Below are 15,815 nucleotides of genomic sequence, written 5' to 3'. Positions count from 1 at the left end.
AACCATCTCAATACAGTGCATTTTAACCCCCCAAGCCATTTTTCAGCTTTCAGCACTGTCACACTTTGAATGACAATTGCGCGGTCATACAACACTGTACCCAAATGAAATTTTTATTATTTTTTCCCCACAAATAGAGCATTATTTTGGTGGTATTTGATCACATCTGCCTTTTTTTTTTTTTTGCGCTATAAACAAAAGAAGAGGGACAAGTTTGAAAAAAACACAATATTTTTTACTTTTTGTTATAATAAATATCCATTTTTTTTAAAAAACTAATTTTTTCCTCAGTTTAGGCCGATACTTATATTTCTACATATTTATGGTAAAAAAAAAAAAAAAAAAATCGCAATATATTGATTGGTTTGCGCAAAAGTTATAGCATCTACAAAATAGGGGATAGATTTATAGCATTTTTATTATTTTTTTTTTTTTTTTACTAGTCATGGCGGCGATCTGCGATTTTTATTGTGACTGCGATACTGTGGCGGACACATCGGACACTTTTGACACATTTTTGGGACCATTCACATTTATACAGCGATCCGTGCTATAAAAATGCACTGATTACTGTATAAATGTGACTGGCAGGGAAGGGGTTAACACTAGGGGGTGATCGAGGGGTTAACTGTGTTCCTAGGGAATGTTTCTAACTGAAGGGGGAGGGGACTCACAAGGGGAGGAGACCGATCTGTGTTCCTCTGTACTGCGAACACAGATCGGTCATCTCTCCTCTCTGACAGGACGTGGATCTCTGTGTTTACACACAGAGATCCACGTCCTGCCGTGTTACCGGGCAATCGCGTGTGCCCGGCAGACATCGCGGCCGCCGGGCACGCGCATCGGGTGCCCAGTGACACGGCGGGCGTGCGCGATTGCCGTCGGCGGCGCGCGCGCACCCCCTGATGGGTAGGGAAGGCGAGGGCGTCATATGACGCCCTCCCAGAACGAGAGCCGCGACGCCTCGCCATCATATGACAGCAGGCGGGCGGCAAGCGGTTAAAACACATCCAATTTGCATATATGTGAACCCGGCCTCACTAAAACTGGAACACTCAGAATCTGGTACAGGTGTGCATGGTGGCCACTTGTAAGCCTCACAGATCGGGGTCGCCCTCTTTGGGTTGAGGGCATGGACAGGCTCTCAGTGGGTCCGGGATCGCACTTGGGAGGATTATCTGTTTTTTAACGAAGTCTCTGGTTAAGCGAGCCTTCCTGGCGGAAAGGGTAAATACTAGGGTTGTCCCGATACCACTTTTTTAGGACCGAGTACAAGTACCGATACTTTTTTTCAAGTACTCGCCGATACCGATTACCGATACTTTTTTTTTAATGTCACGTGACAGTGTTTTTTTTTTCATTTTTTTTTTTTTTTTTAACAGTGCTTGCTTTTTTTTGGGGGGGGGAGGGGGTGAACGTTGTATGTGTGTGTTATTTTTTTTTTTTTTACAATTTTTATTTTTTACAATAATATTTTTTTATTCTTTATTGTTTTTTTTTTTTTAATCAGCCCTTTTGGGGGGCTTTGGTGAGATATCAGGGGTCTTAACAGACCTCTGATATCTCCCCCTTGAGACAGAGAAAGAGACAGAGGATAGAGAATCCCCAGTCCCTTTCTCTGCAGCCTCAGCTGCACTGACAATGAATGGAGAGAAGACCGCAGCTTCTCTCCATTCATAAACTGACACATCGTAATCACAGAAGATTACAATGTTTCAGTTATGTGAATGGACAGAGTCAGCTGACTCTATCCATACACAAAGGAAGGAGGGGGAGGACGGAGGAACTGAGGGGGAGAACGGAGGGGACAGATAAGAGCAGAATGGAGGGGACAGATAAGAGCAGAACGAGGGGACAGCGGAGAGGGACAGATAAGGACAGATAAGAGCAGAATGGAGAGGACAGCTGAGAGGGACAGAGGAAAGGAGGGGGCACGGAGGAGGATGCAGTGACAGTCAGCTGTGAGCGATCACCGCTGTCTGTCACTAAAGCTGGTGAAAGCCGCTGGGGGAGAATCTTGTAACTCCCCCACGCGCCGATCACAGCTGACAGTCAAGGTATCGGGGGAGGCATCGGGAGCATTTGCCCGAGTACAAGTACTTGGGCAAATGCTCGGTATCGGTGCCGATACCGATACTAGTATCGGTATCGGGACAACCCTAGTAAATACACTGTGATTACATAAATCAAACACGAAACAATGTAGACGTAATAATTGATACTGTATTGGATATTAAATTACATGATAATTAGAATATTGAAATCTGTCCTCTTGATGTATTTATAGAAATGTGAGGACCCCCTGAAGAAGACCATAACCTTTGAGGTTGAAATGCATTGGGGCATTTCCATACATTGGATAGTGTAATTTCAAGTGTTATGCCCCGTACACACGGTCGGACTTTGTTCGGACATTCCGACAACAAAATCCTAAGATTTTTTCCGACGGATGTTGGCTCAAACTTGTCTTGCATACACACGGTCACACAAAGTTGTCGGAAAATCCGATAGTTCTGAACGCGGTGACGTAAAACACGTACGTCGGGACTATAAACAGAGCAGTGGCCAATAGCTTTCATCTCTTTATTTATTCTGAGCATGCGTGGCACTTTGTCCGTCGGATTTGTGTACACACGATCGGAATTTGTTGTCGGAAAATTTTATAGCAAGCCCTCAAACTTTGTGTGTTGGAAAATCCGATGGAAAATGTCCGATGGAGCCCACACACGGTCGGAATTTCCGAAAACACCCTCCGATCGGACATTTTCCATCGGAAAATCCGACCGTGTGTACGGGGCATTACAATGTATTGATGTATAACCTTTCCTACCCTAATTTGTCTCACCTTGTATATACCAGAGCTCATATTTTAATACATTTTTTATATATGTTTTGTGTCTAACCATCCTTTGAAATAATAATAAAAAATCTGTGATTTTTTTACAAAATATTTGACTCCTATTTGCTGCTAAAAAGCCCCGTGGGGAACTTTTCACTTTTTTCCTTTCAAAGATTGTAATTGGGGTGTGCAGCCCTCTCAGACTCTCATATATGTGTCGCTCTATGATACAGGTGTGCATGGTAGCCAATCGGCTTCTAACTTCAGCTTATTCAGTTAAGTTTTGACGATAAAACCTGGAAGCTAAATCTGTGCACAGCTGAACCAGATTTTGCACTCTCCAGCTAATAAAAATGAAAGTTTAAAGTAGGCATTAATAATCTCCATAGATTTACCAGCAAGCTGAAGCATTTCCGATCCCCTGGACTTTGCTATCACACATTTTCACATGTCTAGAATCATTACCCTTGTCTTAACAAGCGTCGTATTTGTGGATTCCTACCTGTCAGCATCTTACAATGATGCCGAAAATGCACAGAGGAAAGTCATACGCCAATATCAGTGTATAGTTTGGTTTCGTTAGACTCTGTGGAATCCTATGAACACTTCCCATCCCATTTAATGGCTTGTGGGAGTCTGAAGAAGTTAGAATGGGTAATGTAGTGATTAGCAGATATTTCACCTTCATTTTGTAGGAATTGCCTTGTGACGCTTTATCACTTTTGCTGAAGCTCTAGAAAGGTTACAGAAAGACAAATGTGTCCGCTGACATTTAACGCTTTAACAGACTGTGGTATTAGAAGAGAAAGATCATTGGAAAAATGAATATTTAGCACTAATTAAATTTGTTCTACCTTACGACCTCTGTAATATTCAAACCAAATGTTGTACTTTCTAAGTTCATCTTCACATAAATGAAGGTGCCCAAAGACATTAGAACACAGCCTTACTATCTGATGACTCTATGACAACCTAAAATATTATTCAAGAGGGAATAACACAGCAGGTTTGAAAACTTTGTCCAACAACTGATTCTTCCACGTTAACCACTTCAGTCCCAGAAGGATTTACCCCCTTCCTGACTGGAGCATTTTTTTAGATTCGGCACTGCATCGATTTAGCTGACAATTGCGCGGTCGAGCCTTGTTGCACCCAAACAAAATTGACGCCCTTTTTTCCCCACAAATAGAGCTTTCTTTTGGTGGTATTTGATCACCTCTGCATTTTTTTTTTTTTTTTGCGCTATAAACAAAAAAGATTTTGAAATGTTGAAAAAAAAAAGCTATATTTTTTACTTTTTGCTATAATAAATATCCCCCAAAAATATATTAAAAAAAACACATTTTTTCCTCAGTTTAGGCCGATATGTATTCTTCTACATATTTTTGGTAAAAAAAAAAAAATGGCAATAAGCATACGATTAGTTTGCGCAAAAGTTATAGCATCTACAAAATAGGGGATAGATTTATGGCATTTTTATTATCATTTTTTTTTTTTTACTAGTAATGGCGGCGATCTGCAATTTTTATTGGGACTGCAACATTATGGCGGACACATCGGACACTTTTGACACTATTTTTGGACCATTGTCATTTCTGTACAGCGATCAGTGCTATAAATAGCCACTGACTACTGTATAAATGACACTGGCAGGGAAGGGGTTAAACACTAAGGGGTTAAGTGTGTACTAGAGAGTGATTCTAACTGTGGGGGGGATGGGCTACCACTGACATGACAGCGATCACTGCTCCCGATGACAGGACAGGCAGAAATGCCTTGCATTTCCTTGTTCTGCCAATCCGTCTCACGATCGCGGGCCGCAGGCAAACATCGAGTTTGCGGGACCCGCGGAGCCCTCCCGCAAGGCGGCAAATTGAAAGGGATGTACAGGTACACCCATTTGCCTGTATAAGCCATTCTGCCAACGTATATGTGTCTGCAGCGGTCGGCAAGCGGTTAAACTGCCACAAACAAGATCTGTGACTCCTACACCACTGTCCTCCATTGCCTAAGTAAGGGACACTCATAAAGACAAAACATTTCTGTTACGGAGGAGTTCCGCCCGCCCCTATAAAAATTAAAAGTCAGCAGCTACACATACTGTAGCTGCTGACTTTTAACATTAGGACACTTACCTGTCCAGGAGTCCAGCGATGTTGGCACTGCAGTTAATGTTTACAATGGCTGGTTGGGTGCTGCCGCCACCATTCACCCGGCTTTACGGCCGAGTCCATACTGCTCATACGCAAAGCGGGTTGCTCTCTCTCAGTGGCCCGAAAGAAGGGGAGGGAGGAGGGGGGCCGAGCTGCTGATGTACTTCGCCGCAGCCCGGTCTCCCAGAAGTGAGGAAGGGGACCTGTCAAACACAGGTCCCTGTTCCCCCCTCAGCCCTGAAAGGTGCCAAATGTGGCACCGGAGGAGGGGGAGGGGGGGAGACCAATAAGCGGAAGTTCCACTTTTGGGTTGAACTCTGCTTTAAGGAGGAACTTTCACCCTCAATGTAAATAAAAGGTACCTTTTAGAAATGTTTAGTAATGGCAATTTACAAACAGATAGCTAGAAATAATTGCAGACTTTTAGGCTACATAATACATTACATACAAACAATAGTCTGAGGGCTTTTGAATTTCTACATAAGGAAGGCTTTTACATGTAAATGATATGCATAAAATATGTTAAATGCACATATAATATCCACTTGACACTAAATCACATACATGTACGTGATTGGCTTTCAGTTAGTTTACCGGGGTTATGGCTGCAGCTGTATTCCATAACCCCGGTATTTATTTATTTTTTTCATCTAAAAGCTTTCCTAGCAGATGATTAGCCGTTAGACTGCTTTTACAGGCGGCGGGAGGGAACGCCACCCACCAGTGCTTTTTCTGGGCTCTACCATGCGATCAAGGAGCCCGGTATTTTATCCGGTGGTGCTACCGGGTTATCATAAAGCTGGCCATCACTGTGGTCTCCAAACTGCAGCCCTGGGGCCGGATGCTGTCCTTTGCTTGACCTTATTAAGCCTTTGAAGCATTATTCCTGCCACTGACACCAATAATGGGGCACTTATGTTTCCGCTGACACCAATGATGGGGCAGAATGCCTTCCACTGATAACAAAAATGGGGCACTATTCCTCCCACTGACACCAGCTATTTCTCCCCCTAATACCAAGGACCGGGCATTGCTTACCCCCGCAGGGCAAAGTCCGGCTCCCCTAAAGTCTGAAGGACAGTAAATTGGCCCTTTCTTTAGAAAGCTTGGAGACCCCTTGTCTAGAAGACCAGGAGTCATTACGTCACTTCCGGTTGTGATAGGAATGAAAGTGTAATTATTCCCTAAAACTGCACAAATACCATGTGACATAAACAATTACCATTTTATTCTCTAGGGCCTCTTCTAAAAAAGAACAAAAAAATGTAATGGTTCCAAGTAGTTTTCTAGCAAAAAAAAAAAAAAATGCTGATTTTTACTTCAAGTGAATATTTTTGTTGAAAAGAATGGTTCGGTGACAGGGTCTCTTTAATTGCATAGTGTAGTCTGACTTGTCAGTTTATTTCATGAGCATATTTTGTGACCTATTCCCTCCATATCTGATAGTGGATGATTCTTTAGTTACATTTTGTAAGTCAGACAAATGAAAGCAGCTTTTGTGGGAAATTGTTTTTTTTTCCCTTGTGCTCAGAAGTAGCTTTGTATAGCAGTTGAAAGTTGCAGAATGTGACCTTGACAACGTTTTATAGAAGAGAAGAATGAAGTTTACTTTCCCTGACAGTCTGAGCTCATGGTCAGATTCTGCAGTTTGTTACTTTAAGGTTAACAGGGTTACTTTTGGATATACTATGTGATGTTCACAGCTGAGGCATTTGAGCATCTCCTGCGTCAATTGCTTAGTGTATGGGACACCATGGGGGGAGGTAATCTCCTGAGCATGCAGAATTTTTAAGATGATAGACATGATGATACTGTCATCAGTGTTTGCTGATTTATTTTTATTTCCCAAATAACCATAATTTGCTTTGTGAGGTTTTCCCATCTTTGGCAGGTCTTAAAGTGAAAATATTACATGCCAAAAATGTGTAAAGTTATAGCAGAACTGAGGCAAAACTATTTTTTGGGAGGTTATAATGCCTGTCTTTTTTTTTTTTTTGCTTCTGGAAAGGAGGTGCAGGCAGCTGCCGTCAACTTTCTCCGCAGCAGATGGCGCTGACCGCAGTGGTCCTGTTGCTGGAGAGGAAGTCAGGAGGAACAAGGTTCCTTTTATGGTTTCATGGGTCACTGGGTAAACTATCCTATTGGATGCTGCTGCACCACGTGACTCAAGAAGGCATCTTGGGTCAGGCAGAGCCTTTTTAAGATCCTGGATCCTGGGTTTTGATGTGCTTTTGCGAGTGGGTAAAGTAGAGACAGATACCCCATTTGTGAGGGACAGTAGCAGTGTTAGAGAAAGGTTCCTGACAAGGAGGGTGTGAGTAGGGCTTCATCTCTTCTAGACTTTCTCCCAATTGGGGACCAGATGGCCAGGCAGCATTTAGTCCCCCCTGCGACAGACGCTGTCATTCCGGCTGGAATCTACTCCTGTCATGCTACTGAACTGCGAGTGTGCCCGGCTAGGTGGCTTTCCCACCAGGTTGGTTGTGAACTGTTGCTGCGCTTCTTCAGTACAAGTTTATTGCCCCTACCTGTGTGAATTATTGAGTCCGCACCACGCCACGCTGCACCCCACCTACATGTGTCCCACTGAAAAGGATTTCCCTTTGCCTCCTGTCCCGTAGCCACAATAGGAAGTGAGGGAAATTCCTGGTAGTCACCAGAACTCTAATCCTGTTTTGGTGACCACTCAAAATTTGGGATTTTCTATCAATTTTGGTGTCACCAGGACAAATAGAGAAGGTGAATCTCCATAATGGAGGCACAGACCGCAATAAAAATCTGACCGGTGTTTTAATTCCTCTCCAATCTATCAAAAAAAAAAAAAAGTTTTGGCTTCAGTTATTTTTTAAAATAGAATTCCATGATAACATTAACTAGTCTTAAAAACGATCCCTTCCCCTGACCAATTATGACATATGCCTTTGCTGCGGGAGCTCCAGGAGAATAATCCGGATGATTTTCAGAATTATCTCCGGATGACGGACCCCTGCTTTCACCAACTCTTGGCATTGTTGACCCCCTATATTAAGAAGCAGGACACATGCGTGAGGCTTTTATTTTATTTTTTGGTTGAATAATGATTTGATTTGGTATATTTTCTATATTTTTGGATTTGTTCTATTGGCAGATAGCAAGTCTAATTTTCTCTTTTTTCTTTTTTTAATGCACAATAAAAAAAATTGTGGAGAATAATACTTGGCTATGTGTTTTACTTCAAATGACAGTTTGCGAGTAGGCAGTTACATTTTAAAAAATACAAGGGGCACCAACATAGTTGTACTGTATCTTTGATCTTAAAACTATGGGATAATGGTGTTGTAACTTGCACCCAAAAATTAAGAACAAGCATAATAATATTATTCTTGATATCACTAGAAAAAAAAGCCTTTGAAAATTTGTTTGCAATAACTCCATCAGTATCACCAGCAAAGCAGCTTCATTATTATCCCATTAAAGAAGAAGAGAATTGTGCGCTGCGATTCAAGATTTCAGGGGAGAGGAGAGAGCGCCGACAATAGATGAAACCTATGGGTGACATCACCACTCCAGGCTTTACCAGCCATTGTCAAGTGTCCTCTCCTCTCCCCTGCAGCCACTGCTGGCAGACACAGGGGGGATCATGTGCCCGAACCAGGGCAGGCTGAAAATAGGTAAGTACTGTATATACATATTCATTACACAGTTTAGCAAGCATAGGTGGTTAGAAGGGGGGGGGGGAAGGAGTATTATTAGGAGTAGTTCGGGTTAACATTGAATTCTATATAAAAGCGGTAGTAAAGCCCGCTTGGTGATTTTTACCTACAGGTAAGCCTATAATAAGGCTTACCTGTAGGTAAAATTAATATCACCTAAATGTGCACAGTTTAGGAGATATTTACCCTGTTATATTTACCCAGTTATGTCACCGGTGCATGCATAGTTGCCAACATTGTAAAAAAAATTTATACGGACACTTTTTTTGCCTGTAGGAGGAGTCTTATTATAATTAGGGGCGGGGGCATCCATTTGTAGGCGTGGCATAGCGGGAAAAGAAAATGAGAGAGAGAGAGAGACTGACTTACATCAGGCATTCTTAGCAGAGTCTCTCCATATATCAGGTGCCCCCAGCGGAATCCCTCCTTATACCTGGTGTCACCAGCGGAGCCCCTCGTACATCAGGTGTCCACGGCAGCGGAGCCCCAGTCTTTACATCTGGTGTCCCCGGAAGCGGAGCCCCAGTCCTTACATCTGGTGTCCCCGGAAGCGGAGCCCCAGTCCTTACATCTGGTGTCCCCAGCGGAGTCCTTCCTTACATCTGGTTTCCCCAGCGGAGCCCCAGTCCTTACATCGGATGTCCCCGGCAGCAGAGCCCCTCCTTACATCTGGTGTCCCCGACAGCGGAGCCCCTCCTTACATCTGGTGTCCCCAACAGCGGAGCCCCTCCTTACATCTGGTGTCCCCGACAGCGGATCCCCTCCTTACATCTGGTGTCCCCGACAGCGGAGCCCCTCCTTACATCTGGTGTCCCCGACAGCGGAGCCCCTCCTTACATCTGGTGTCCCTGGCAGCCGCGCCCCTCCTTACATCTGGTGTCCCCGGCAGGGGCGCCCCTCCTTACATCTGGTACCCCGGCAGCGGAGCCCCTCCTTACATCTGGTTCCCCGGCAGCTGAGCCCCTCCTTACATCTGGTTCCCCGACAGTGGAGCCCCTCCTTACATCTGGTGTCCCTGGCAGCAGAGCCCTCCTTAGATCAGTGTCCCTGGAAGCGGATCGCCTCCTTATATCAGTGTCCCCGGCAGCGGAGCCCCTCCTTACATCAGTGACTGTCCTCTCTTGTCGAACACACGGGGCGGAGGGTTGGCGGCAGCCCCATTATTTCCCGTCTTTCCCCGTATGTTCAGTGTAAGCGGAGGGGCCTCCGATCCATGCAGCCAATCAGCTTCAGTGTACAAGAGAATTGTACTTGTACACTGAAGAGAGAAGCTGATAGGCTGCATGGATCGAAGGCCCCTCCCCTCTCCACTGAACACACAAGGAAAGAGACCTTGCGGCGGTGGCCATCTTTATGTAGCCCACTGTGACTTCTTTGCCAAAAACAGTCCCGATTCCCGGGACAAAAGCAAAATCCCGGGGTTTTAATCAGGAGGAGCTCTGATCAGGACGAGAGTCCAAAAATCGGGAAAGTCGGGACTGTTGGCAAGTATGTGCATGATATGCTGGACCTTCAGAACTTCGTGCTGGAGCTGAAGATAAGATGTAAGCCCGCTCAGCAGTGACAGCATGCCGCTAGAAGGCTTTGTTCCAAGGTAAGTATTTCATAATGTGAAAGTGTTCGATGCATACTAGCACATTATGCAATTGCCTTACAGGTGTTTTTTTTTTTAAACAGCCGTGGTTTACTACTGCTTTAAGTGTGCTGAATTTAAAGTCAGTTGCAACTCAACCGCTATAACTCCTGTAGGTTTAAACATGCTAAAGTAAAGAAGCAGATGAAAGACGAGGTGTTTACTCAGCTAAGCACACCCTCCTGCCTTCATGCCTGAGCTAAGGGCAGATGGATTCCAGGAAGTAAATGCTACTTGAATCATCTGCCCTTACTTAAGATGGCCACTACCAGAAATGCTAGGGGGTGTTTTTGAAAGTGATTTCTCAACAAAGTAAAGCATGGAGACATGGATGAGTTTGCCTTGAATATTAATAAATGAATTAACTAGCAATTTTGGTTTGTGGTGCTCAGATGCAGTGCAGTTCAACTTTAACTGTCAGGAGAAGAGCAGTTGCAGTCTCACTGTGCTGTTGCTGTTCTGTGTGCACAAGACTTCAACACTGTTATTTTTGCCATCATCCACTAGAGGGTGCCCTCTAGTGCCCTCCCAGGGGAATATGGAGTATAATGCCCTGTACACGCGGTCGGACATTGATCGGACATTCTGACAACAAAATCCTAGGATTTTTTCCGACGGATGTTGGCTCAAAATTGACTTGCATACACACGGTCACACAAAGTTGTCGGAAAATCCAATCGTTTTGAACGCGGTGACGTAAAACACGTACGTCGGGACTATAAACGGGGCAGTAGCCAATAGCTTTCGTCTCTTAATTTATTCTGAACATGCGTGGCACTTTGTGCGTCGGATTTGTGTACACACGATCGGAATTTCCGACAACAGATTTTGTTGTCGGAAAATTTTTTCAGCCTGCTCTCAAACTTTGTGTGTCGGAAATTCCTATATAAAATGTGTGATGGAGCCTACACACGGTCGGAATTTCCGACAACAAGGTCCTATCGCACATTTTCCATCGGAAAATCCTATCGTGTGTACGGGGCATAAGAGACTTTAGGAAAATCGTGGAGGATTGAGGGGGGTGTAGTTTACAAGACAGACTGCATTATTGCCACAGTAATGTCTCTCCCAAGAGAGAGACATTAAAAGGGAGGGACAGCAGTAAGGAGGAAGAAGGCTCTTTCTGTGGGGAGACCAGCACTGATACAGACCACAACCCCATTGAGTACATTGAGATCAGTGAGCGGAACATCTTTATCTGAAAGCAGCAGTTAAACTAAATATAATTTAAATGGGATTCAAGTCCGATTCACATTGGTGTGACATGGGATCCGACTTATGAGAGCACAAGTAGCATGACATATCAAATTCAATGTTTCCCTATGAGAGCCGTCTTAGCTGATCCGACACAAGTCCCAGCACTATTTTGGTCCGACTTTGATACGACTTCAATGCCAAATGCCCCGTACACACGATCGGATTTTCCGACGGAAAATGTGTGATAGGACCTTGTTGTCGGAAATTCCGACCGTGTGTAGGCTCCATCACACATTTTCCATCAGTTTTTCCGACACACAAAGTTTGAGAGCAGGCTATAAAATTTTCCGACAACAAAATCCGTTGTCGGAAATTCCGATTGTGTGTACACAAATCCGACGGACAAAGTGCCACGCATGCTCAGAATAAATAAAGAGATGAAAGCTATTGGCCACTGCCCCGTTTATAGTCCCGACGTACGTGTTTTACGTCACCGCGTTCAGAATGATCGGATTTTCCGACAACTTTGTGTGACCGTGTGTATGCAAGACAAGTTTGAGCCAACATCCGTCGGAAAAAATCCTAGGATTTTGTTGTCGGAATGTTCGAACAAAGTCCGACCGTGTGTACGGGGCAATAGAGTGTAAAAGTCACATTAAGTCGGATTAAAATCGGATGGGAAGACACCCAACTTTTATGTCACAGCAGTGTGAACCTGGGTTTAACGTTATAATACACAAAAAAAACCTGAAAATTGGATATGCGGGGTAAAAAAAAATGATAAACAAAGATAGATTGACTATGTACAGCTAGGCCTAAATTTTTCAATTCACAGCCGATGGGTATATTCAGCATGTATATTTTTTGTTCCACAAATAGTTTACAATAAAGTGTGGGTAGTTTCTGTCTAGAAAGCAATATATATTTATGTACAAATCATTAGTAAGACCTCATCTGGAATATGCAGTTCAGTTTTGGGCATCAGTTCTCAAAAAGGATATCAGGGAACTAGAGAAAGTGCAGAGAAGGGCAACCAAACTGATAAGAGGCATGGAGGAGCTCAGCTATGAGGAAAGATTAGAGGAACTGAATTTATTCTCTCTTGAGAAGAGGAGATTAAGGGGGGATATGATCAACATGTACAAATATATAAGGGGTCCATATAGTGAACTTGGTGTTGAGTTATTCACTTTACAGTCAACCCAGAGGACACAGGGGCACTCTTTACATTTAGAGTAAAAGAGATTTCATCTCCAAATACGGAAAGGTTTCTTCACAGTAAGAGCTGTGAAAGTGTGGAATAGACTCCCTCCAGAGGTGGTTCTGGCAAGCTCAGTAGATTGCTTTAAAAAAAGGCCTAGATTCTTTCCTAACTGTACATAATATAACTGGTTACTAACATTTATAGCTTTAACCACTTCAATACAGGGCACTTATACACCTTCCTGTCCAGACCAATTTTCAGCTTTCAGTGCTGTCACAGTTTGAATGAAAACTGCGCGGTCATCCATCACTGTACCCAAACTACATTTTTATCATTTTGTTCACACAAATAGAGCTTTCTTTTGGTGGTATTTGATCACCTCTGCAGTTTTTATTTTTTGCTAAACAAATTTAAAAAAAAACGAAAATTTTGAAAAAAAGAAAAGTTTTGCTTTTGTTTCTGTTATAAAATTTTGTAAATAAGTAAGTTTTCTCTTTCACTGATGGACACTGATAAGGCGGCATCAATGAGGTGGCACCATTGAGCGGACACTTATGATGGGCACTGATATGCGGCACTGATGGGCATTAATAGGTGGCACTAATGGGCACTCATGGGTGGCACTGGTGGGCACTGCTAGGCGACACTGATGGGCACTGAAAGGCTGTAAAGATGGGTTCTTATGGGTGGCACTGATAGGCGGCACTGCTGGGCATTGATACGTGGCACTGATGGGCACTGATACGCAGCACTGATATGAGGCACTGATACGCAGAACTGATATGAGGCACTGATACGCAGAACTGATATGAGGCACTGGTAGGCATTGGGAGTGGGCACTGATGGCAGTTGCCTGGGCATTGATTGGCAGCTGCCTGGGCACAAATTAGTATTTCCCTGGGGGTCTAGGGGAGGCATACCTGGTGGTCCAGTGTGGATGGCCATCCTAGTGGTCTTTGGCAGCATGACGGTGGGATCTGAGGGGGGCTGTGCTGATAAACAATCAGCACAGACCCCCCCTGTCAGGAGAGCAGCCAATCGGCTCTCTTGTACTCGCATCTGTCAGACACGAGTGAGGAAAAGCCAATCACCGGCTCTTCCTATTTACACCGTGATCAGCCGTGATTGGACACGGTTGATCACATGGTAAAGAGTCTCAGTCAGAGACTCTTTACCTAGATCAGAGATGCGGTGTGTCAGACTGACACACCGCAACAACGATTGCCGTGATGTGCGCCCCCGGGGGATTAATATCCTGAGAACGTCATATGACACCCAGTCAGGATATTGAAAACACTTTGCAGCTGTCATTCTGCTATATGGTGGGCGGCAAGTGGTTAAGAAAGGCCTAGATTCTTTCCTAAATGCATACAATATAACTGGGTACTAACATTTATAGATAAAGTTGATCCAGGAAAAATCTGATTGCCTCTCGGGGGATCAGGAAGGAATTTTTTCCCCTGCTGTAGCAAATTGGATCATGCTTTGCTGGGGTTTTTCGCCTTCCTCTGGATCAACTGTGGGTATAGGATTGGGTATATGGGATTGTTTGATATTATTTTTTATTTATATTTTTATTTTTATGGTTGAACTAGATGGACTTGTGTCTTTTTTCAACCTAACTATGTATATGTCATTCTCTATGTTGTGTTTCCCATCCTATTATAGATTACTATAAGTGTAGGTGAGGTCTGATGGGAACTACAGACAGCTCTCTACTCCAGCACAATAATGCAGCATGGAGGCCTTCAGAACCTTCACGAGGGCTGAGCTGTATGATTTATTGCTGGTGTTTCCTACCCGTTGAGTTGTTTTGTTTAGCAGAAATAAAGTGCATTGTCTCATTTTACTTGTTTGATTTCCTTGTAACTATGGAGGTGGATATAATTGCATTCTGCTTGTTTTTCAGACCTTAATTTAACAGGCCTTAGGCAACATGGAGTCATCTGAAAGAGGAGCTTTGTGCTGTACGGGAAACATTTATGTCCACAAGAGACATCAGTAATAAGGTCTTTACGGCCCTTTCTCAGGACATATCAGGTCATTATATCAACCAATTGTGTTTAGGAAACTGATGGACAAAATAGGATAAAAAAATAGAAGTGTCTGCAGAAATGCACACACCTTGTTTTAGCTTTAGCTGGGGTAGTTATTACTATTGGTGGCTGCATATAACTGACCAGTCTAGGGTTTCCTACTGGCCCATAGACAGTTTAATCACTTGACCTCTGGAAGATTTACCCCCCTTTATGACCAGGCCATTTTTTACTGTGTGACTTGCGTGGTCATGCGACGCTGTATCCAAATACATTTTTTCCCCACACATCAAGCTTTATTTTGGTGGTATTTGATCACCGCTGCATTTTTTGCCCTATAAACAAAAAAAGACTGACAATTTTAAAAAAATAATAATATTTGTTACTTTCTGCTATAAAACGTATCCGATAAAATTTTTTGAAAAAAAAAAATCAAATTTATTTATAAATTTAGGCCAATGTCTTCTGCCACATATTATTGGTAAAAAAAAAAATCCCAATAAGCGTATATTGATTGGTTTGCACAATAGTTATAGCGTCTACAAACTATGGGATATATACTGGAATTTTCATTTATTTATTTATTTTTTTTATACTAGTAATGGTGGCGATCAGCGACTTATACTGGTGTAGCACCCTCTACCAATAGGTAGGTGTTAGCATAGGACTTTTGCTAGGAAAACTGTCAGCACAGGTAAATTTAGGCAGGCCTATGCTTTAAGCTAGGCCTGTCTGTTTTGATCTGGGGGGCAGGGAGTGGTTAGTGTAGCAGTGGGTGTGACCACCTGTGCTCTAGTTCTGAGGCACCTCCCCTGCTTCCAGGGAGAATGTTCTGGAAGAGGGGCAGGGCCTGGAACTGGAGTGGCAGGCAGCTCATGTGGGAGCCCTGACCAATCCCCAACTGGTATTGGCAGGGGGCGGGCCTCTTACATAAGCTGAGGTAACATGCCACTGGGGGGGTTGTCGGCCGGGTGAAGTGGAGAATGGAGTACAAGACAGCAGCAGGAGGGCACCCCCATCTGGGGGGGGGGGTGCATCAATCGCAGGAGGAGGTGGGGAGA

This window comes from Aquarana catesbeiana, linkage group LG08, assembly GCF_042186555.1.
Source record: "Aquarana catesbeiana isolate 2022-GZ linkage group LG08, ASM4218655v1, whole genome shotgun sequence".
Lineage (NCBI taxonomy): Eukaryota > Metazoa > Chordata > Amphibia > Anura > Ranidae > Aquarana > Aquarana catesbeiana.
This window is presented reverse-complemented; position numbering follows the sequence as displayed.